General features: G+C 41.1%; 2 long non-coding RNA genes across 3 annotated transcripts in view; one reads left to right on the top strand and one right to left on the bottom strand.

Annotated features, from left to right (window-relative positions):
- Nucleotides 1-25216, top strand: LOC135304250 (uncharacterized). The gene is made up of 3 exons (XR_010365686.1): nt 1-993; nt 20864-20928; nt 23588-25216. It is a non-coding gene; the product is annotated as an uncharacterized LOC135304250 (long non-coding RNA).
- The window catches only part of LOC135304249 (uncharacterized), a 121453-nt gene continuing 101618 nt past the window's right edge, over nt 5615-25449 (bottom strand). The window contains exons 2-3 of one of the 2 annotated variants that reach the window (XR_010365684.1): nt 7646-8059; nt 5615-6079 (exon numbers count right to left, since the gene is read on the bottom strand). This is a non-coding gene — a long non-coding RNA (uncharacterized LOC135304249). Of the gene's footprint in view, nt 6080-6112; nt 8060-25449 lie in introns of those variants that run through there. The other variant, XR_010365685.1, reaches the window with a different exon arrangement.

Here is a 25449-nt window from a genome sequence, read left to right as displayed (position 1 = left end):
ACAGGAAAAACCACTGGCATTAAGTGAAGCAAAATGAATTAGCTAAAAAGAGAGAAAAGAATTAACAGAAAAATAAACCTTAATTCACTCCAGTGCTGGTAGGATTTGGTATTTAACTGTAATCCTGTGTTTCATTCTGTGTCAGGGACAAATACCTGTTTTGTGTGTCCCCTGACAATTCCTGCCATTAGCTGAAAGCGTTTATTCCCTGAGCTGTGTGCCATCAGTTGATGATGCTGGACACTTACAGAAGAGAGGTTTTGGCAGGAAAACTCTTTAACATTTGGAACATTATTATGAAACATAATATTGTTTTTTGTAGATCAGTCCAAAGCTATTCCGTGCAAATTGTTGCATTCTCTTCCTTGGTGTCAGCTGGAGCAGAGGGGGAAACCACATCCCTAAAAGTAAGAAAACAGACCAAAAATGCTTCAATACCAAGGAATAAACTCCCTATTGGACTTTTTCTTGATAGTTCTGTAAAGCTGCTGAAGACAGAAATGGTACACACAGATTTTTGGTGTCAGATCAGTGCTTTGCATTTATGTGATCGTTTACACCTGTGCAAAGTAAGTGTTTGGTAGCATTTGACAGCTGATTTAGTAAAGTTTGACACCTATATTACAATGTTGAAATGACTTTACAATGTGCAAAGCGGTGGAAAAAGCTCTGATTCTTTTCATGGCTTTTTTCTTATAGCTGAATATTGAAATTCCATTCCAAAGGAAAAAAATTATAATTCCTCACATCCTGACTGTAATTCTTTATTTTTTTTGGTATGTTATGTTCTGCTCATACTAACTTGGGAGGAAAAAAAGAAGAAAGCATACAAGGAAAGGATAAAAGCAATTATGTTTAATCCACAGCCTGGATTCACAGGTGCTGACTCTTACACCAAACCAAACCCAGCTGAAAGGAGACACAGGGAAGTGAGAATTCTGCCACTGGGATGAGAAACCCTGCAGGACTAGGACCCCTACTTTCTGGAAGCTGGTAAGTAAATTGCATGGTTTTTATAGTTATCAGGTTTTTTGAAATTAGCAGAAATTTTCACCAAATGAAAGTTTTGTTTTCATTTAAGTTGGTTTTGGCTTCCTCAAAGCAAACTCCCAAGACAGAGTATTTCTTTTTTTGCTGCTTGAAGACAGGCAGTACAGACTGTTCAGGATAGGGGGTTGATAAGTTTGATACTTTGGATCCATTGGAAAAAAATCTATGTCAGCAGTATCACCTCTGTGCACAAAGAGTCACTGCAGTTCTGAGTTTACAAATAGAGCTTTTCCCACTCCAGGACAAGCCTAGTAAGAAGGATCATGGACACAGCAAAAACTGTCTAAATTGTACTGTACAATTTGTCAAGGCACAGCTATTTGAAATGCAATTGCCAATGTTGTGTGTTGACAGGACTGATATCTTAATTAAAATAATAATAATATTGTTTCCTCATCTGGTACCAGCCTGATTTCCAAAGGAAAAACCTCTCAGCCTTCACACATGGAAGTGCTTTTCCAGCTAAACTGATGCAGTACCAGTGCAGCAGGAGTAGGTGAGGTGTCTGTGAGGTTCATGGGCTGGTGAGGAGGCAGGACCAATTTCCAGGGCTGGAGTTCCTGACAGGCTGAATGACCCATGGCCAGGCTGTCACCTCACTTTCCATTACACTTTGCAGCACAGCCCAGCAGACAGAACCTGGGAGAAATGACTCCAGCAGGAGATTGCAGGGTTTTCAAGGTTACCAGCGTTGGGTTGTCATTTCCTAGATCAATTCCAGTGGCCTCTTGCTGGCACCTATTGATAAGGCAGGGAGCAGCCTCTTGCTTTGCCATCACTCAGAATTAAACTCCCCCACATTCACCAGTGGCTGTTTAAACCGCGTGCACAGAAATCAAAGCTCCCCGTGCCCTCCCTGTGTTCAGGGCTGCTTCCACCTGCAGTGCCTGGCTCAGGGCAGCCCAGGCAGCTGGCACGAGTGGAGAGTCTCAAATGTTAGCCAAAGGACAGCAAAATTATTTATTTTAAACAGGAAAATAAAGCAGGACATTCAACTTGCTCAGCATGGCAGCGGCAGCTGAGGGGGAGAACAGACAACAACCCAAATGTTTATTGTGTGCGTTTTGTACCCAAAGGATAGCAAGGGGAAATCACTACAGGATCATTTGCTCAGTCTCAGGGAAAGATTGATTTCCAAGGAGGCAGTGTAGTGCACCCCAGTACCTGAGATTTACTCATTTCCCAGTGTGCTTCCCAAGCAGGAATCTCCACTGCCCTGTTCTGGAAAGGGAAGGCTGGGGGGTGAGGAAGATAACATCAGCTGCTGCAAATGGGCCTGGTGATTTCTGACTGAAGTTTTATTAGGAATTTGAAGGTGACATCCCTTCCCCAGCCCATTAGTGTCAGCCAGAGCTGTGCTCACATGGCACAGAGAGCTGATCCCTTCCGTGTGTCTGTCCAGGCTCTGACACACAGCCCCAGCCCTGGGCCTTGCTCAAACAATGACAACTTCATGAGGGTTTACTCTGTGCTCTATCTCTCTATAAAAGTAATTTTTAAATGGCATAATGGAATAATATTTACTCGACAGCCTCTGCATTGTTTATTCCCCAGTGTCTATCTTACAGTCTTGCAAGATAGAAATAAATATTTACTCTTCATTCATGCAGTTTATTCTGTGTGGAACTGCAGCCAGCTCTATTCATCCTATTCCTTTCAGCTGGATGCTATAAAGAGAAGGAATTAATTGTAGTTTAGCTTAGGTATGTGATAAAAAGGACAAAAAAAGTTTGTGCTGGCTCCTGTCTGCATTTTACGGCACATACCCCATCCCCTGGGCCAGTGTGGGGGAGAGTATGTGCGTGTAAAAATCAGATTGCCTCCAGCTCATTGCTGTCCACTGACACAGCCTCTCTGTAAAAACTTTTGATGAATAGTCAGCATCTAATTCCTCAGTAATAAAAAACCCTAAGTTGCTTGCAATCATTATTCCAAATGGAAAAATTAATTGTAAATAACTGGAAGTCAATTAAGGCTGGGTTCTGCCGGGTAATGCAAATCTTTTATAGTTTTGTTTCAGTTAACTGCCTCATTAATGATTTATAGATGTGTATACAGCTGTGGGAACCATAGCATTATCTAATGCACTCAGAGAATAATTACATATGAAAAGAACTACGTGGCTCAAGGGAAAAACTCAGAAATTACTTACTGCCTTAACTTCAACCATATTAAGATGCAAAGCATTTAGAAACCAACTGTGATGTTTTATCATATTCTTGAGGTTTCACATTCTTTTTAAAAAGGGAAAAATAATTCTTTCTAAAAAAATATTTGCACACTTCAGTATTACACAATACACAAAAATCAAGATGTCTCAGCTGAGAATGTCAGCATTTATTTATTATTTAAAAGCCTAAGTTATAAAACATTCCCATTCCCTTTGTGCATCTGCTATACAGGAATAAAAGACATTTCTTCATTTAAACAATTCATGGGCATATGCATCTATCTCCCTGAATTACACAGAGCCAGAAGTAATTTTGGGAAGACTTCCTTCAGGAGTCATTTTCCTGAATATACAAATACATGGGTACTTTTTCTTTAGTGATGCCAATTTTGGAAGTTTGAGGAGTTTTTTGAAAATATTCCCTCCTGAATAGGGCAGCGTAGCTGAAGTTTGCACCATTTGGTACTTATTTCTTATAGATTTTAATCCTGTGATAAACTGCTGCTGGATATTTAGAAGCACCATAGAAGATATTTTGCTTTTAATCCTGCTTTTCTTCATTCTGAGGGCAGAGAAGGGGTCAGGGTTTTCTCCCCAGACATTTGACCTGCAGGGCCTGCCCTGACATTTTCCATTTTCCAGAACAGTGCAAGTCCCCACAGCTCCTGGCACTGCTCTGGGAGAATTCCCTGTGGCAGGGCAGAAAACCCAAGAGTGCTCTGCACCCTCTGTGCCCCAGCTCAGCCTTCATCCTCAGGCTGGACAGAGCCACCATCCCCTGCTTGTGTCCCCAGAGTGGCTCCAGGAATATCAGGGTGTCTGAGCTGGTTTGAGCTGTCCACTGGCTGTCCCAGGAGCATCCTCACAGCCATACATTTGGCAACATTAAAACCCTGGCCCAGTTGTCTATTGGAACTATACAAGGCCAGAGGGAGGCAAATAAAATTTTTTATTTTGTCTGCAGATGTTCAGCCTCTGACATAAAACCTGTAACCATGCTGTACCACCTACTCATTTCCCAAATCACATCAGCACCTTCCACCAGGTAGGGCAGAAAAACAGAAAGACAACCAGCCTGATGTCCTTTTGTGGGGAAAGGACACCAGACACTCATTCCAGGTTTTCCCAGTGCCACCAAACCACAAACACTGCCTGGCCACCAGCCTGCAGCTGCTGAAATGGAGCACAGGGTGCTCAGAGTCCTGCTTGCTGTGCTAGAGAGCTGCTTCCAGGGAGAGGGATGCTCCGATGAAAATTCACAAGTGTTTTCTGTGCAGAAAATCCGTGGTAGGTTCTGCTTCTTCGTTAAAAACAGGTTTAGGTGTTTGTAATTCTGCTTGGCACTGAAGGAAATTGTTGACTCTAGATTGTATTGATGATGGAATAATTCAGGGTGATGAGGTCTCAGGAAGTCATTTGTTCCCACCTCCCACTCAAAGACTTCTGCCACCATGTCAGTGACCATGTGTGAAATGGGAGTGAAGGCAAAAGCATGGGAATAAGGTTTTTGGAGGGTTTATTGCCAGAGAATTAAAAAAATAGACAATTAAAATTATCATAAAATATTTGTAACTCTACAGTGGTGCAATGAAACATTATGTTAATCTACAAGGACAAATTAAGGGCTGCAAATCAAGTATCATTTAGCATTAGAAAAATGTACTTTTAATTCTAAGCTTTTGAGGCTGTACAGCATAACCTGCATAAGGAACAGCTAAATTAATCAAGATTAAACTGTCTAGGGTGATTAAACACACACATACAACCTTTGGCTTGTGACATCCTCATAGATGTCCTTATGGAGTTGTAGGCACAGGGTTACATGGCTTTTATGGCACTTGAATGTGCCTTGGAATATTCTTGTGGGGGGCCTGGGCTTGACACCTTTTTGTTCAGCACAGTCTGGCCATTCTTGCCTTCTGCTATCTCTGTTTTTATGTTTTATTTCAGTGCAACCACCACAGGTCATTCCATTAAGTCTTTCTGAACAGTAGCCAGTAGTTCTTACTACTTACTTTAAGCCATTTCTTACTTGCTTTTGGAAAATAAAATAAAATTTTAAAATAGTTAAGATATTTGGCAAATCATCTCCTAATTAGCAAAAACATTTAGTAATTTCTCTTGTTTGACTGTAGTTTATCACACTGTGAGCTGAAAAGATTTTAAGGCGTTCTCAGTTCTGGTTTTAGTGTTCTTTATCATCAAAAGGGTGAAATGAAGGCACAACACCACGATGAGGTGTATGGTGGGAGGCAGAAAAGACCTGCCAGCTCTCACCATGCCTCTGTCAGAGCTGGGTGTGCCATAAAGATGCTCCCTCAGAGACAAAAACAATAATGCAGATCCAATTTGCATCTCAGATCTCCTGCCCCTGAGAGAAAAATGGGATCACGAAATGATAAACTGGAAGTAACATTTAATTGTGAATTCCTTTGCCATCTGAAATGCAGCTGGAGATGGGATGGCTGCACTCAGTGACTCTGCCATCCCTTCCTGTCCCAGTCTCTCTCTCAGGCTGGAGATCTGCCACAAGAATGAACCAAAGCCACACCACTGAGGTGGGACAGGGGACAGGAGAGGGATGGGAGGGACAGGAGAACTTTGGGGACTCCCCCTCCCACCAGGTGGCCAATGGAGATCCCAGACTCTCAAGGTGACAAACTCATTCCTTCAGCAAGCTCAGCTCAGTTCCTCTCCTGCTTCTCCCCACCCCAGTCAGATAAATTCTCATCACCAAAAAACCACAGCCAAGGAAGCATTTATTTTGTTTCCATGTGACATTCTCCATCTGAAATATTTGTAAATCAGACCCAAGAGTCACTCACAGCAGGTTGAAATCTGATGTTAAAAAGATCCAATCTGGAAAAAAAAAAAAGATAAACCCACCCTGAAATAAATTCTGACCTATTATATTTACTAAGAGTCCAATTATGCCTTTCCATTTTATACAATTCTTGTGGAAGGCAGGGGGAAATGATGCATATTTATCAATGTGGTGTTATTCTTTATTCTGCCTGTATGCCTTTGGCAGTGACTTCAGAAGATAAATGCTAAACTGCCCAGCTAATAACTCAGGAGCTTTGCTCTGAGCTCTGAGCCCTGGAGGAGAGCAGCCCCAGAGATCATTTCTCCTCCTGGATCAGAGTTCTGAAGTGTTCCAGTTGGATCAGTGTTTGAGAAAGAACTGTTCCCCCTTATTCCTCATGGCTTGTGCTGTCCTTCCCCTGGGGAGCAGAGTTTGCAGGAGATGTGTGCCCTGAGCCCTCCTGTGGGGTTTGTGACATCCAGGCACAGGATGGAGACCCACAGGCCACTCCTAAACAGCTCTGCTTTTAAAACAACATTTACCCACTTCTAACTGAAGAAAAGAGTGCAAAATGAGGCTGTGGTAGCTCTGTACCAAAATACATCTTTCCTTTTGTGTACATGAGAATTAAGACTGAGTCTTAATTAAAATTAGCAGTGAATAATACAGATTCACTCCAATAGTTTATTATTTCCTCACTGGGTGTGTTTTTTCTCACATCAATATGCATTCATGCACATTTTGTGGACTGTAAATGTGATTAGCCCATCAAGTTATATTTAGGGCATTTTTAAATTGGCCACTTGTACCTGTGTGCCACACATCTCATCACTGCCCCTGGAATCTCATAAAATCAGAGAAATACTGAGAACTTCATCAGCACTGTGACCTCATTTGAAGAGCACCTAAAAATGCACTTACTTTTATTATTTAGCTATATACAACCAACTTTACATGTGATAGCTAATTTTAAAAACAATATATGCGATTTCATGTTCCCCTGGGTGCTGAAATAAGTGTTATTTTGTCCTTACAGCTGTTGCTTTCTCTCAACATAATAATGCACAAATCAGTAGCAGAAAGCAACATTTCATAGTCCTTACTTATGCCATAAAGGCGATGCATATAAACTTTATAGTTGGTACTGGTATAAAAAGTGCTGGTATAGTCTGAGTGCATCAAACTGTAAAGTCGTAACAGAAAATACCAGGATGAAATAATTTTGGACAGCTGGGAAGACTTTGATGCTATAAATTGTAAAAAAATTAGTAATGCCAAGTTTTAATATAGACTCTAATAAGGTCTGAAATGTCACATTAACAACTTTTCATAGCAAAGAAGGGAAATTTGGCAAGTTTGAGCCCTGATTTTGTCTGATTTAAAGAAAGGGTGCACAGCCCAGGTCTGAGCTCTGCCTTCATCCCCCAAACCTCAGCCATTCTGTGGGATAGGGCCATGTATGAATCCCTAAATAGGGTGGGGACACAGAGACCCTCACAGGAGAGATCCACCTGATTCTCATCCAGAGATGGGGAAAGGGATGTCTTTCTGGTTTGCTGGTTTAGGAGGCTGGGGGAACCCTCTGGATGGACAGTTGATGAAATCTCCTAATTACTCACAGCCAATAAAAGCTGATGTCCCTGCACTGGCCAGGAAAATGATGGATGCTGTTTAAATTCCACAAGAGGGTCTCTCACTCTTTGCCCTTTAATGCAAGTCTCATTTTGTGCAGGAGTGAAAGAGGGTCTGTGGCTGTCCCCAAAATCCTCAGCAGGTGGAAAGAGAGGATGGCAGGAATGACAGGAGTGCAGATCCAGAGGGATTTTAGGGTTTCACTGGTAACTTTGCACTGAATTAGGGTGAATTTTTGTGTCCTACAGGCTCCAGACAGAGTTTAGGGAACGGAAAGGTGAGGCTTGTGTGGGTTCTGCTGAGGTAAAACATTCCAAGCACGGCTGTGTCTCCATCCAGGCATTCCAGGGAGAATTCCTCACCCCGCTGAATCCAGGAGCCTCCCAGGGCACAGAGACTGGCTGGGAAAAAAATGGATAAAGATATTTTTTAGAAAATCCCCCTGGGACCATCTCCCATATTTAATAAGGAAAAGCACCTTCTGTGCAGCCAATAAAAGTTGAGTCTCTCATGAAGATTTATACCATATTACACACTGAAATTCAATGTACAATGATACCCTTGTGTATACAGTTGTCAGAATAATAATCTTTGTCTGTCTGATCAACTTATACTTTATGCCAACAACACAGCATTTAATATTATAGAGTTTCAGAGGAAGAAAATAAATTTATTCATGTAACAACTTGCCCAGTAGCTTAAATAGACAAAGTGAAAAAAAAAAAGAGCTTGGAGTTTTTACATTATCTTGTGATCCACAATACTGATTTCTATACAATTTCAGCAATTTTATGCAGCAAGAAAAACTATGATTCTTAATCTAGTTTCTGAAATTGTCTCACTATTTTATACTGCCATGAGGAATAATGCAGTTGGATCTGAGTGCTGCAGTTTGCTTTTGGCATCCTCCTGAAACGAGGAGTCTCAAAATACCAATGGTAATCAGCAACTTCTTTCTATATTCTGCATTGTCACATTCTATGCTGTATTCTTAGGCTTTGTGGCTCAAAATATACATCCAGAAACACTTATAGAGAAGTTATACATGGACTCCCCCACAACCAAAGCACTCCTTGAGAGAAATCAGTGGAGTCTTCCCACGGCTGGGGCTGCTTCCAAATGATGCAAAGCTCTGCCAGATAAGAAAACTTCAGCAATATAGAAAATCTCTGTTGTATGTAGATCCATGAAATCTATTCTCCTAGCAGCCTGTGCAGAAAACTGACAGACTTTGAATGATTTATTGGTATCTTTTTAAAGGCATCTACTTTTTACCTTACATTAATTTTTCTTTATATAACAATACCTGACAAAAAAAAAAGGGAACCTGGTGACACGCCACCCCCACCCAACCCCCCCCAAAAAATAATGAAAAGATAGGATTGGGAAGAGAAATAAAAGAGACTAGTTAGAAATGTATCTGTGTCCCGAGATGCACCCTTAAGAACAAACTCTGCACACTCAGAAAATAAAGGGGTGCCACAGCCTTAGGGCAGAGCAGTTAAACCTCACCTAAAGTTAAGTTTATTGTTGGTGAGGCCCCGGCACAGGGTGCCCAGAGCAGCTGTGGCTGCCCCTGGATCCCTGGAAGTGTCCCAGGCCAGGCTGGACAGGGCTGGGAGCACCTGGGACAGGGGAAGGTGTCCCTGCCATGGCAGGGGTGGGATGAGATCAGCTTTCAGCTCCTTCCAACCCAAACCATTCTGGGATTCTGTGAAAAGTAAAATTCTTTCTTTTACATTCTAAAAGAGTGTAACAAAATGGGCAGAGTTCTCCATTTTTATCAAAACCCCCAAATCCCCTGGCCGAGCTGTGATGCTTTCAGGGAAGCATTGCCTGATAATCCATTGGTGACTGTCACTGAAACTTTTCCAAAATTGTGTATTGTTGCACCAAGACACAATTGAATTGTTGTTTCCTCATAACAGGATGTGCTCTGAGGGCCTGAGGAACGTGACTGATTCCAAAATACACACACACACACACACACGTGCACACACTCACACACACAGCTCCTGCGTGGGAAGGAGCCACCAGGACGTGCTGGCCAAGAGCTGGACATTTCTTTTGCAATCAAAGAGAGGAAACAGCCATCCACTGTCATCTCAATTATCTGAATCTTTCTATTTAGGCTGCTGTGGACCAGTATATAGGTGAGAATTTGTACACCAAGTTCATTTATGTGAAATAAAATACATCCATTTAAAAACAGAATTAGGTAGCTCATGACAGAAACACACATGACAAAAAGACACCTTCACTACAGGAGTAGAAAAAAAGCTGAAGGAGAACACAGATTAAATCCAGCTTTGAGATTTATAGGAATTTGTTTGCACAGAGCACATTTGGAGCACTTTGATCAGATTAACTCCTCTGTATAAAAGCAAACCAACACTTCCAACCTACCTCATGTTGCCCCAGGAGAAAAACAAAAAAAAAAAGTCAGTTACAAATGAGCTGTCCCCCAAAATAACTCAGGCCTTCATGGATTGATAGTCTGAAACTGCTCCAGAGAGGTGAGAAAAGGCAAAGGAAAATCAAAACTTCAGAAAAGGGAATTGCCTGAAAGCCTAAGAGAGCTCTTGCAGGAGGCCAGCTGAGCAGGGAGGTTCTGCTGACTGACACCAGCTGGGCAGGGGCTGGAGGGCCTGGAAGCTCAGACCTTGGAAATATGTTCAGGTTCATGGCCCTGTCTGAGAATTAGACACCTAGAGCTCAAAAATAGAAGTTATCTATTTTTATTGGCAAAAGAAACCACCAGAAATCTCCCAAATCAGATGCACGTAGTAAAATCAAAATACTTTGAACGTGGAGAGGTTTTATTTGTAACTCAGTCAAATGCACTTTGAAATTTGCTCAGTGGTAAATTAGCACCAGATTAATTGCTGTTAAAATAGGATTATCACTCATAGTATTGTACACGCAAGATTTGAAGTAAAAATTAAGGATTATAATTGTAATAAAATAATAGATTCTTAACTGAAATGCAGTTTTCATCACTCAACCACTATCATTACAAGAATATTCTTTTGTTTGGAAGTAGTTCACTTTAACTTTAGAAAAAAGCAGATTTTTCTTTTGCTTGTTTCAAAAGTATTCTACGCATTCTAATGATCCCTTTAAAAGGTTTCATCCCCTCCAATTACCTTCCAAATATATCCTGAGCAGGGATACTGTGACACAAATGTCTGTGTGCAGCATTTCACTGCTTAGGAATGTTTGTGCTCGTTTAACCAGGCACATTAAATTGAGCTACACAGATTTGTGTCATGGATTCCCCTCGGATGGCTCAGGAATGCTGCAGCCACAGGAATAGATCACCTGCCACTCTTGGGCCCAGTCCTGCTCCTGTGGAAGTGAAATATTTCATATTTATTAAAGTAGCCAGGGTTTGCTGTACGTAGGGAAGGGACTCAACAAAAACAAGTTGTTCTTTGTTTGTATTTGGACATCAGCTCTTGCAGTCGCATTATTTGTCTTTATTAGTCTTAACATTTTCTGTCATACACCTGAGGATGGTGGATTTCAAAACAGTCAAATTTTTGTAGCTGATGGAAAAGAAAATTTCCGTCTTCATACAGTTGCATCTTAGGTTAAAGTGTGTAAACAAACTTTTCCTGAGAGATTCCTTTACCCACTGGGAAAATTCTGGAAGATACCACATTAACTATTCAGACCTCGTAGAAAGGCTTATTTTCTAATGTAACGAATTTCACCTGTTTTTCTTTTCATTTACCAATTTGCTTATCCCAGCAGTGTGGAATGAAAAGCTAGTCATACAAAACATATAGATTTTATATTTAATGCAAAATAAAGAAGGTAAAAACAGCTCCATAAAATATTTTCTCGGGGCTTTTTTGCTTTGAAAGAAAACAGGTATCCCTGTTCCCTATTAATCTTTTTTGATGCATTCTGCTCAGGGTGGCCAGCAAACTGATAAGATCGTTCCTTCAGATTTCAAAATTACTGAATCTGGAAATAGTTCTCATTTATCTCATGCACTGCTGAGAAAACAATCTCAAATCGTTGGTTCTACTGATGAAACTTCCTTAGCAACACAAGGGCTCCAGAATTATTTTTCAGACCTTGTCAATGCTTCCTGTGAGGTTTCCGTCACTGTCAGCATCCAACACCTCGCAGATGAGCAGGGAAAAAAAAACCCAGCCAGCCCAGAAAGCTGTGATAAATTAACAGAGGGTAAATTAATAGATTAAATGGGATTAGTAGGAGTGATGATAAATCTAAAATTCCCTAACAATAGTCCAGTGAATTATGTTTTAGATTTATGAAGGGTTTTTTCATGTAGATGAGAATCCATAGAGAATGGACCATGTCCCAGGGGGGTTAGAAAAAATCAGGAAGGCTGAACACTGGGACCTTTGGGCATTTCTTTGGGACTGCACCCCAGGAACCAAGGCAGGAGAACCCTCATTGCCTTGACTTCCTCAGCCTTGATGTTGGACAGGACACCCCAGCAGGAATCCTGCTTTCCTGAATCCTACAGGCTGCTCTCTCTGTCTTGCTGCCACTTCAAATGGGATTTTCAGCCATAATCTCCCATGGTAAATTCTATTTAGGCTCCAGTTTAAACCTTCACCACCTTCAGTTTATACTGACTTAGTCTCCAGTGCGCAGCCAGTCCCTTAAACCAGATTTCAATAGTTGTAAAGTGTCAGCAGTGCAGGGTTTGGCTTTCAATGTAAGTGGAACAGACTGAAGTTCCTTTAATTCAGGTAGCTCCACTCTCAGGTTAGAGGGTGCTTTCTGCTGTGAAGATTTTTCCCTTCCCTGACACAAACGCTCACCCCAGTTCTCAGATTCACCAGTGCTCATCTGACACTTCACAAGTTGCCAAATGTCTACTCAAACACTGAAAAACCCGGTTTCTGCTGAGTTCTAAGCTAAGTGTTAGAGAGGAAGGCTGGAAATCAGTGAGAACGTGTCTACCCAGGGCTGAGCAGAGCCACTGAGCATTAACCCTTTACTGACTGCACTGGGTGTTGTCTGCCCTTTGCCCAGTTCCTGCTGCCAGGGAACAGCCTCCCCTTCCAGCTTGCTCATGCCCTGACTTCTGTTTTTACTTTTTTTTCCTTGAAATTCCTCATCATTTTTTTTAAAGCTGCTGTGATTCATCACCTGCTTTCCAGAGTGTCTGTGACACAGGGCTCTGTTGCTCAGACTGAAGTGTCAGGAAGGGAAAGAAATCCCTGCTGAGGCTGTACATGACAAACCATAATATTCTTAAACTATCTTATCACCTTTAAATCTTCAACTTACTCCTTGCAACACTTCAGTCTAAGAAAAGCTCCTTAAAATTTTAAGAATAGGTTAAGAACTCTTAAGAATAACTCAAGAATAGCTTCTTAACCTCCTTCTAAATGAGCTGAGTGTTCCCCTCTTGATCCATTCTGCAGTGATTTCAGACAGACAATTTAAAGCCAAGGAGATTAAATCAGTCAGAACAGAATGGTAGATAAGATTTCAAATGTTCAACACTGAAATATCTACTGCTCAAGAGCAGTGTGAAGATATAAGCTGGTAACAAATGATACAAAATGAAGTTAAATGGCATCAGCAATGTCAGGATCAAGAGCTTTCTCCTAAAAGTAATAAAAAACTGCATGGTCTACTCAGTGAAGAAAATGAAAAGATCAGGTGGTTTATGTATTTATACAGGTTGATGTGTGTATCACTGAGTAGAGAAAATTCACTTTTCCCTCCTGCCCCATCCCATCCAAGGGTGACCTGAGACAGTTCTGAGCAAACAGCCTGCACTGCCTTCACCTTCAGATCCAGGATTAGGAATTCCAGATGAATGAATCAGTGTGACAACAGAAACCCCTGTCACTGCTTGGATGGCCTCCAGCAATGTGACACGGGAAGCACCAGCAGGTGTGAGATTCTGGAATGCAAGTCCTCAGCAAAACGGGCTCAGGAGTATCCTCAACCTGTCCTCCACTTTGTAATCTGCATTTAAATGTCTGATTCCAGGATTCAGTCTGATTCACCATGGCAGCAGTGTTGGTCAAAGCAGAGATGATCACCTCTGCTCCTCTGACAGTTTAATGTCTCCTAAAGCACAGAAAATTGGCTGCAGTGAGCCAGGAACAGGGAATAAATGCCCACAGGCAGAGCAGCACAGGCTGCACCACTGCAAGGTTCCACGTTTGCATTTCTGTATCACAGACACACTGGAGAACAGAAATGTTCATTGGGAAAGATCCTGATCCACTGATCCCAGACTCAGTCAGAAATAAACCCTCAAAGTCCAGCTGCACAAGATCCCTCTGGATAAAGGACATAAGGAGAAATAATGCAGGCACACATTTGGGGTGACTGGGGACAGGGCTGTGGCCAAGCCTCATCCCTGCTTCCTCCCCATACATAATTTAAGCAATGAAACATGGGAAACAATGCATGAAAGGTACAATTTAATATTTTAAAAAATGAAATATGGGCTCCTGGATATTATATTAGTCAAGTATTTCTTTAAACTTAAAACAATTAAAATTATTAAAATTATAAGGACTTTAATTGACAAGGATCATTGAGCAGGTTAGTTTGTTAGCTGACAACCAGAAAAAATTAAATGTAAGAAAGTTCAGTGTGCAAAGGGATTTCTCAGCAGAGAGAAGCTATAGATTTCAACTTTAAAATGTTTGGTATATTTCTACATTACATAAATAAAATCCCATACTCTACCATTCTGTACTATAAATACATTGCATGAGTTCAAATCAATGTTTTATGGTGTTCCCTCCCTCATTTATACCTTTAAAAATGTGCAGCTATGATTTATGCTTTTGAGGATGGCATAATAGAATTTGACATTTTCCAGCTGAGGTGTGGCCTAGTTCCAGCTCCATGCTTCATTACATTGTGCTCCCTTTGAGAGGATGAGGAGAGTAAAAATAGCCAGGTTGTTAAAAATGTAAAAAGCATAAATGAATTCTCACCAGATGTGCTGTTCAATTGTCATTTTCATAAAATTATGGTTGTTAAACTTTTGCTTGCCATGACATGCTAGAAATCAATATGTGCTACGAACGTGTCTGGAGAGATCATTCCCTCCTCATTAACATCTCTCTTCTCTGGATTCTCCCATAATTTAAACGAGAGGGGACTGCCAGGGTCCAGCCTCTGCCATGGACCACCAGAGCATCCCCAGAAACTGGATAGAAAGGTTACAAACACTGCAATGCTTAAGTTAGGAAAGGGAATAGTTTAAAAGCTTTCAGAACACTGTCTTTTCAGCAAGGAATGAATGAGAGTGTAAGCAACATGTAAGATGTGGTTTCCTTATCCTGCTGGGCAGATTCAGGATGTTTTCATGAAAACATCAAAGCAGTTGGGTTTGGCACCAGGTAACAGAAATGCCTCACAATTCACTGAAATCTGCTTTGCTGAATGCTGGAAATAGTGTTCAAGTATGGAGCCTATTTTAAGCCTGTTCCCTCACTGTAAGATGAATTTAAAATAATTGTTTGAAGGAAGAAATGGGAATTATGCTGCTTTTACACTGTGTGGGCTCCTGCACACAGATGACTTGCTTGCTGAATGTCAGGAAGTTTGGGATGGAGATTTCTGCTGTCTGAAGAAAAAGTGCTGTTCTTTGGTCAAAAAAGTTGTTACAAACAAGATAGCCAAGAAGAAAGATTTGTCAGCTTCCCTCTGAATGCCAAAAGGTTGAGTAGATTACTCAATATTTGTCAGGTTTGAGGTGATTGCCTGTCACTGCACAAGAAGTGAATAATATTGACAGCTTTATAAGATCAAGATTCAAAGCCTGCAAGGATATGTAGCTGCATTACACAGAACTCTGCAAAGACCTTCTGTGTCAGGAACCTGTTGGGCTCAGTTGTGAGGAGCAGCAGGGGTGAGACGCCAGCAGGGGAGAGGCACAGGCTGGTCCCTGCTCTGGGGTCACATTCCAGTTCTCCAGCCACATCACCCAGCCCTGTCTGAACACCTGAAGGTGCTCAGCAGCTCCTGCAAACAGCCTGAGTAATTCTCTGAGTGCTGAACTGACACCACAGCTTGTTCTGAGCCAGTTCTGGGACATGTAACTCTACACCTGTCACCCTAAACAGCTTAAAATTAAATTATAGGATTTTTTTTTTTTCATGCACATTCTTATTCATGCTCAGAAAGTCCTTGAAAAGCTGACATCTATGAATAATCCCAGGTGTAATCCTGCTCTTAGATGCTCTGGGGAGAGTGGATGGAGCTTTAAGGGAAAAGCCTAGATCTCCTTTGGGATCAGTGACCCTGCTCCTAATAGAAAGGGTTTCTGAATGGAGAGGGCACCTGAGCTGCTGCAAATGCAGAAGGGAGAAAACAGAATAACAGGGAGGGTCAGCAAACCCTCGATGGGGTAATCTGGGAAAAGTGGGCCTGAATGGGAAGGGAACCAGGATTAAATACAGAAAGATCAGCTGTGAATGGAAAGGGGAAGCAGGAATTTAAGGGATAAACTGAGCTGCAGTTTGAGAAAGAGAATGGGGTGGAGCTTGATTAAAATAAAATAGGGCTGGTATCAGGTGAGGGCTTGGAAATACTCATCTGGATGCAAACCAGGTCAGATAAGAGGACAGTCAGAGAATGGTTTATAGACTGGGACAAGAGGCAAGTCTGGGGAGAATAATAAAAAAAAAAAAAAAAAGAAGTAAAACATATTTAAATGGACTCAGCAGAGGAATACAGCCACTCATCAGATATTTGTCTTTATCCCTTGCTTTCTGCCTAGAGATTTGACAGTATCAGAAATACAGATATTTTTATTTCTCATTTCATTTGGCTTCACTGTAAACTTCCTCTAAGTATAGATGTCAATGGAAAAATTCAGATCTTTCTGGGGAAGTCATGTAAAACTAATGGTGGTAAGAATTGCGGAATAATATCTCACATCCAGAAAATGCTCTGAGATTGAATAATTCATTAGAAGGATAAAAAAAAAAATAAAAATGGTGCAAGACAACTGCAATCTCAAAAGGGGTTTCCCTTTTGCCGACTCCATTCTGGACTCTAGGGGAAAACCGTTCTGGGTTTTCCCTTTTACTAACTCCATTCCGGAATAGAGGGGAAATCCAGTCTGGGTTTTCCCTTTTGCAGAGTCCATTCCTGACTCCAGGGGAAATCCGATCCGGGTTTTCCCTTTCACTGACTCCATTCCAGACTCCAGGGGAAATCCGATCCGCGTTTTCCCTTTCACTGATTCCATTCCAGACTCCAGGGGAAATCCAGTCCAGGTTTTCCCTTTTGCCAACCCCATCCAAAACCCGGTCCAGGTTTTCCCTTTTGCCAAGTCCATTCCAGACTCTGGCCAGACTGTTGTCCAGGTTTTCCCTTTTACTGACTCCATTCCAGACTGCAGCCTGGATCTGGTTTGGGTTTTCCCTTTTGCCAAGTCCATTCCAGACTGGCCATAATCTGGTCCATGTTTTCCCTTTTACTGACTCCATTCCAGACTCTGGCCTAGATCCAGTCTGGGTTTTCCCTATTGCTGAGTCCATTCCAGACACCAGTCTGTATCCGGTCCCGATTTTCCCTTTGGCCAAGTCCATTCCAGACTCTGTCCAAAATCTGGTCCAGGTTTTCTCTTTTGCCGACTCCATTCCAGACTCTGTCTGGAATCCAGTCCGGGTTTTCCCACCGCCCTGCTTTTAACAGCTGAGCGCTTTCGCCACAGAGACAAAGCCAAACAGAAATGCAAACCAAAATACATCCCACAGATCTGGCTTTGGGAAATAATGCTGAAATAAAAAATCGTACTCTTAAATGGGAATTAAAGATTTCCTGGGAATGGCAAGGACCTCAGTAAAGATATTATAATGTGGCGTTTGATGTTCTAGAGGGATTTCAACAAGTTTTGCATGGTCAAATTCCATTAATAAGTTGGCTTTCTTCCAAGGCTGTGTGTGTCCCTCTCATCTGCCATGGTGCCCTCACTGTAAGGGAACCTCACCTCACCTGCTCAGGCACATATCAGCAATTTTAATTGCTTTTTCCTGCTCGTTACAGTACCAAACAGGCTTAGAAAAATCTGAGTACCTTCTAATGTAGATTATGGGGGTTATGAGTAGAGCAGGAAGGATTTTGGTGTTGTTGTAAGAGGATTACAGAGCGTGGTGGGGGGAAGTGCCCCTGGATGGATATTGATGGTGGCGCGAGGGGGGACAGGAGACAATCAATGGCACTGGGTTTTGCAGGGAGCTGCTCAGGGAGAACCACTGTTGCCAGTATTGTCACTGCAGCGCTCCGTAATGGATGGGTTTTATTCTCCAGCTCTACTAACATTTGAATTAGAAATACATATTTACTGCTGCTTCCATTTTATAAAGGATGTGCAGGCTTAGATCAGAGCATGTTTGAGCCAGCCTGACTCACAGTTTTTAGCAGATGACCTTTAATTAGTGGGAAGATATTCTATCCATATCATATTCGTTCACTTGTCTTACTGGGCATTAGATGGCTGCTGTGAAGCATAAAGGATTTTTTTTGTCCTAATCCCTGTGATGTGACATGATTAATGAGATGAAATTCCCATTTGGAGTTTCCTACCAATCAATAGGCAGATGGGCAGTAGTGGATGTCGAACAACAAGACAGCAGGAGTTGCTTAAGCTCTTGCTACTTTCATAGAGGAAAAATATTTGGAAACATAATTTAAAGGAACAGATATTATCCATTGTTCACATTTCTCTCCTTCTTCAATACTTGTTTCTTTGTTTTTAATGGTCATAGGTAAAAATGCCATCCTATATGTAAATAACATATTAAGCTAAAATAAGTATGTTGGAAAATCTTATGGATGTTGCTTATGCCAGGTGGGTCTAACACTGCATTGGCATTGAAAATCATTTGCAAAATGGTTGGTTTGACTTTTCTCTACACTCATGTTGATGTAAAGAAACATACACCAGAGAAACCAACAGAATTACAAAACCTTCGATTGAAGCCCTTCTGAATATAAAATTAGTCCATTTTTAAAATGCTGAATTGAAAAATTAAGTGCATTTCATATATCCTACAAAATACCTCCTTCTTCACTAATTTCAACATTCCACTCTCTGACCACATCGTCTTTTATACCAAGGAATTAATGTGTAAAATGGTTTAAGTAATAATCTTTGACAGGTTATTCTCAGCTGTGAACATTTTGAAGTTTGTAAAATGGGTAAAAAATTTGTTATTTTAAGTCTTTACCAATTAAAACTTCCCTTTCTTGAAAGTAGAGTTTATTTATAAGTATGGATAAGTATTAGAATAAATTATATTATACAATTATACCTTTATATGTCCCAAGATTAAAAAGAAGTACCATAATGCATAAAAAGAAATTATAAACCAAAAGGCAAAATATGGCAGACTGGTGGATTTCTGCCAAGGAGATTAAATCTGAGGAAATAATGCAAATTTCCAAACAGAAGTAGCAACAGGTTTCAGGAGACTTCTTTCATAGCCCTCGTGTTGATGCTTATTTTCTTCTGGGCAATACTTTAATTCCTTTAACCAGAAGTATTCATATTTAGTTGTTTTGTATGTTTAAATGATTGATCTTGTATTTTCTTCTCATTACCTCGTTCTCCCTCCCTCTCACAGACAAAGATGCTCACAGAGTAAAATTCATAACACACTCTTCCTAATGAACAAACTCCCACCGAGCACCAAAGTGCTTAATGATGCTCAGCAGGCAGAGCTCTGCAGTTCCCCTATGTGAGCCAATGTATAATCACACCACAAGTTAAAACAAAGTTAAAACAATATTTAGGTTGCCAAGAGAAACACTGGAAATATAAGACATGCTGCATTTAAATTTTTCCAAACTTTAATTCTGTTCCTCTGTGTGTTCATCCACTGTAATTCGGTGGGGGGAGAAGTACCCTGGATGAAGTATTTGTGATTATGAAATTAAAATCTCTTTGCAAGGCAGCCAAAGTAAATTAGGCAAACTGTTTTTAATCAGCCTTCAGTAGCTTGCAAAATACCCTGTTTCAAACAATTTTATTTGTGTAGTACATACTGTGTATATTGATCTTGTCTCCTTTTCCTTAGTAATGTCTACAGACCAAATTCTGCAATTAATCAGCTCTGCAATGAAGTTAAAAATTATTTTTTAAAAAACCCAACTCTTTTTGCCATGGTTGTTTATTAGGGGGTTCTTAAATTAGAGCTGACACTCAGAAACCCAGCTATCATGGCCCACTCAGGAGTGCTTTTAGGAATGCTGCTCAAGCATTCAATTTATTCTGGGGATAATAAGGCAAGGAGATCCTTAGACTGGGTGGTGGGAGGCCACTGCTTGCTCCCATCTGCTGGAAGGATTCCAAAAACACGTGGCTGTGGCAGCTGGGAACATGGTCAACAGTCCCACACGATGATCTTTGGGGTCTTATCCAGCTTACACATTAATATAATTCTATGATTTTGAGACAGTGGAAGTGCCCCTCATGTCCTCAGACAATTGTGTTCTTCCCTGGCAGCTGGTGAACAGGCAAAGGAGTGCACTGCCCTGGCTTTTTGTCAGATACATACCCTTGTGTTCCCTCCCTGAGTGGGAGCCTTGTTTGGTTTGGTTTGTTTTAGGAAAAGAAATCAAGAGTCCTACAAAAATTTGGCAAAAATCCCCTTTAACTGAGACCAGTCTCTGTCCCTGCCATGGTGCCATGCCAGGGATTGTTGTCCTTATGAGGAAAACCAATCTCTAGCTACAGTGATTTAAAGGAAAATACATGGGACAATTGTATGGCTGCTGTGTTCAAAACATGGCATCTCCTCATCTGTTCAGGAATGCTCCCAAAAGGGAGGGGTGGAACAATCCTGCCCCTTTGGGCTGTGCCATTGGGGCAGACAGGTATGGACAGGGCTGGGAACAGGCCAGTGCACCCAGCAAAGGAGCTGGGGCTTTGTTAGGGGTTAAGAGATTGTTGGATTACATGGCAGACAAGCAGTGAATAAGGCACTGTAAGGGATTTGGTTGTGCAGAACTTTCCACCCAGCCTTGAAATGTCTAAGCCAAGAGCAGTGGCTTCTTTGAAGTCTTGCTTCACGCTCAGGATTTTCTCCATGAGAAGACAATAGTCATTAGTGTGTTAGCTTAGCAAGACAATTAAGCATACTAAAATGATGTACTTACAGGTTTGATTTAATGGTAAGATTCACTCAAAGGCATGCCTACTTATTCTGATTTTGTTCTTTTCCCCTCAGTTCCTGATGCAATGTATGGCTGCAAAGGGTTTTTCACATTCTCTTCTCTAGATTCGTGACCATGGGTGAGTATGCAGCAAGCTCTGCTCAAAAAGTGCACATTAAGAAAGTCTTACCACTTTATAAGTAGTACAGATTCTCTTTCCTGCTCTAAAAATTACTTCATTCAACTAAAAATTTCTCTATTTCACATTGATTTACTTAAAACACTGCGAGAACCACAGAGCTGAAGAAGAGCTGAACGCAGTTCAGTTCAGGCAAGGAGGCTGTTTGGGTTCCCCAAGGAATGGCACTTCAATTATAGATTGAGGGTCTGATTTCCTAAAAGGTTAAATTCAGGAAATACTGGGATTTCAGTCATCTTTGTATTTGACCACAGTGTGAAGCTGGATGGGTTCCCAGAGCCAACAAATCCTTCTACTGCATTGACCACCCGACCTCCTAAAATGCCCCATTAAAGGCCAGTGCTTATTATTCATCCATGCCCATTCTTTGTGCATCCTCCAATTTTCACTGTGGTAAAGCAGACAAACCCTGGCACAGATAAACATTGGGTATTGATTTTGTTATTTATAGGGGCAGCTCGGGCTCAGTCCTCCCCCTGCAACACTCAACAGAATATAAAGCATAATTTCCCCACTCGTGATTACATAACAGGAAACGTGATATAATTCTTATCACAATGGCACTGCTCAGTGCTCACATGGGAGGACATCTTACAAACACCTTTCAGAAATTCTGGTTTTGGTGCTGCACAGATTATTTCACTTAAGTGAGGAGAAGAGTTTTAGGCATGTTCCAACACAATAAATTTTGACCATAATGGCTAAATGAACCAAATGGTTTGGACACACAAGTTCATAATTTTCCTATCAATAATTCTACATATAAAAATAAATCTCCATGTGGAACATGGATGTGTTGAGAATGAGAGTCCATTCATACATTTCCAGAACACTTATTTAAAATATAAAGCTGAAAAGCCTGAGTTTGAATATTAACGACAATGCCTCAGGTTAAGATGAATATTTATTGCAAACTTCTTCTGAAAAATGGGAACAGTGTAAACCACGTCATCTAGATGAACTTTTTTTTCCCCACAACACGGCAGAAAAAATACTAAATATTTTAAGGTACTTCAGTAGGCAATAGGAGTATTTTTTGCTATGCAAATATATTTGGAGAGAGAAAGATTCTTGTGTTCAAAAGGGAATGTTGCTTGAGAGAAACTTGTCCTTATCGAGTTCTACTGTTATAAGGGAAAGTGGAGGTAGTTATAAAAGGAAAAATAGACAATTGCTCGTAAATCCTGCACCATTAACAGCTGTGCTGTGTGGGAGAAGGACTAAATAAGGTTTTGCTTTAGAGAAGGTACTTATGACCTGGCAATTACAGCTCCTGCCTGGGGCTCCTGAAGAAAAAAGCTTTCAAGTGCCGAGCTCAGGTGAGGTTGCTGTTTAAGGAGTGGGTGAGTGGGAGGTGTTCCACAGGCACAAACAGGCTGCTCTGCCCTGCCTGGCTGGCTGACTGAAAACCAGCTGAGCGTCTTCCCTGCAATGCTGAGCTGGCTTAACTGAGATTTCAAACAGGCTGTGCCACCTGAGCTTGGGTGTAGGATCACCCTGAGCTTTGGCATGGATTGGCCGTGCTCTCCCTGCTCTGCTTCCTCTGGGGTAAGGGCAGAGCAAGACTTTCTGCCCACAAAATCCCAGATCCATGTGCTGATATCCCAAGTGTGCCACCAGCTCCTGCAGGGACGTGCAGGAACACTCTGTGCCCCAAAAAGGTTGTGCTCACTCTGGCACATCCAGTAAAAATATCAATGATTATAAACATATCATAAATATAAGTATAAACATATATCAGGTGGTTTTCAGGTGTTGACCAGATGAGCAAAGCAATTAATGGGGAAATTCCTTTGTATCAGAAAAACTGGTGCCTCTATTCTGCTAAAAAGAAAGACAGTTAATATTTTCTTGCATTAATCTCTTAAATATAGAGCAGTTTGCTTTAGATCTCTGGTATTTCCCTTCCAAGTACAGGCCTGACTGGAAGCCACAGCAAACCCATCCCATTTATTCTTTTTGACTTCACTGCTGAAGATCTGAAGAACCAATAAGTCTCCCAACCAAAATCCCCCCTCATTCCTTTAAAATGCAAGTTAATACAACACGCTTTCTATTGAATCAAATAAAACCTCTCCCCTGAAAACTTAGCAAAGAACTGATTGGCCCACTCAAGACTGCCCATGACTTGGGAAACAGGAAAATCTATAACATGTCAAAAGCAGGCAACTGCAAAAGTTGAAGCTGTGCACATCCAGCCCATTTCCCAGCAGGCTTGCACATGCAGAGTTGCTAAACCTCATTACAATGTAGCATAAATGGAGGGCTAATTAACATAAGAAACAGATCCAAAAGAAAATCCCATCAACATACATGAAAACGAAGCTGATGTGTTTGAAATTCAGCCAACTACAAATTAATTCAACGTAGATTACATATACAGGGAGAGAGAGGCTCCAGCAGAGTAACTGGCATTGTATGGGCATCTATGCCAGAGAGATTCCCCTTTCCCCTGCATCCCCTCCCAATCAGGAAGATGAATTATATTTGTGCACCATATGCTGCAGCACCAAACCAAGCAGTGGTCAACCTCTTCGTCCTGATAGCTGTAATTTCTTTATAAATTAATTTGTGCTATGTCAGTTTTCCCCCTTTCTAGACAGGTGGTTCTGGGCCAAACTCAGTCATGTGGTGGCTTGTAAAGGACTGAGGTGTCTAATTGCTGCACCCCTGCACTGTCACTGCCAGCTTGTGGTGCTGTGGGAATCCCTGAGAGCAGAGCAGGAGAGAAAGATGCCTGAACTGTGATCAGGACAGGAACAGCCTGGGAGAAGCTCTGTGCTGGTGTTTCTCTGTAGCCCAGGATCCAAACTGGAGTTACTGGAGCGGGCAGTGGAGGCGAGAGCAGAGCAGAGCTGCAAACTCTGTCCATGCCAAGCTGTGCCTGGGCAGGGACTCTTCCCACATCAGAGCTGCTGCTGTGAGCAATTCCTGTACAAAATTCACACTGTGGTCACTGACAGCCTCCTCACACCAAAGCTTTTCAGAAATATAATTTTATCCACCAGATACAGCTATGAGCAGTCCCACTGGTGCAGTGCAAGCACCTGGACCATATTATTTGAAGAAAATAACTTTGGGAATCCTGTTTCCACTCACGCTGCTTCTGTTTGGCTGAGCAGGGGATAAGTGTGTCCTCACACTGGAGGAAGAACCATTTTTCTTCTCTTTATTGCCCTGGTCTCTAGATCTCAAATTATCTGAAATACTGTCTTAGTTAAGTTCATATTGCTCTGCCCTTCAGGTCATAGCAGATGCCAGGACCAGAATATTCTCTAAAACACTGGCAGCTGTTTGTTTGAGTGGACTTTTATAGGTCTGAAGCCTCATTAGCTGTTTTCATGACCTGAATACTAATTTAGCAGTGTGCTTTTTAGGCTCTGGGTCTGAACACTCAGAAAATTCCAATTAATTTCAATCTATAGATACTAGTTATCCTTACTTAAAACAATATGAATTAGTTTAATAAATACCTTTTATGCCAATAGAAATTCTATGTAAGTATAGCAGCTGATTAACAGAATCCCTGTAATAAAGTATTTTATGTCAAGATGTCCCACGTACAGGAAAAAATAAATTGTTGGGTCAAGTGGCAAGTGAAAGATATTCAGGATTGGTAACACCTCATTAAAAACCATTTCAACTGCCCTAAGGCAAGATGTTAATACACAGTAATTGTCTGCCCAGAGTGAATCTTTTTGCAGTTACATGAATAATGCAAAGTAACTAAATATGCTTGTTTATGTATTTAACATATTCACTATAACTTCAAAGCTAAAGACTCATTTTTTTTAGTGTTTTATGCTACAATCACAAGTTCACAAATAGGAGAAAGAAGGATAAAAACACCCCCTTCTACAACTGCAAACTTCACTTGCAGAAAACAAAGTATGAAAATAATTTAATTAGGGTATCTGTGAATCCCATGGAATTAGTAGTGCTGCTACATCTGCACTTATCTTGTTGCTCCAATAAAAATGTAAATAAATAATAGAACACCATTAATTGTAATTTAAACAGTGTAAGTGATGCCTATTGCTGCATAGAAAATTACAGAATGTTTTCCAACTGCCTTTGTGAAATTGCGTATGTGTTTTTAGCATTTTAGCAAAGAATAGCTGTAAGTAGTGGGACAAAAATTCCAGTAAATCTCAAGTACCCTCGCAAACAGAACACAATCTGCATCTTCAATCTGCCTGTAGAAAAGGAATTTGAGATTTATCCATCTCAAAATATATTTTGATCTTCTGTTTCAGACTTTGAATGCCTGGATAAAAGAAGTTCACTTTTCTGCTGAATTACTTTTTTAAAAACTACTACCCAAATTTTTGGAAAGGCTTTGGAAAGGCTGGAATTCTTAACACTAATCCTTGAATTCAGTCCTTCTTAAAGTATTTTATGAAAGTAGATGTCTTGATATGCTCTGAGTGTTGAAATAAGTAGTTTAAAACTTGGGCAGAG

Source organism: Passer domesticus, chromosome 7, assembly GCF_036417665.1.
Source record: "Passer domesticus isolate bPasDom1 chromosome 7, bPasDom1.hap1, whole genome shotgun sequence".
Taxonomy (NCBI): domain Eukaryota; kingdom Metazoa; phylum Chordata; class Aves; order Passeriformes; family Passeridae; genus Passer; species Passer domesticus.
This window is presented reverse-complemented; position numbering and strand designations above follow the sequence as displayed.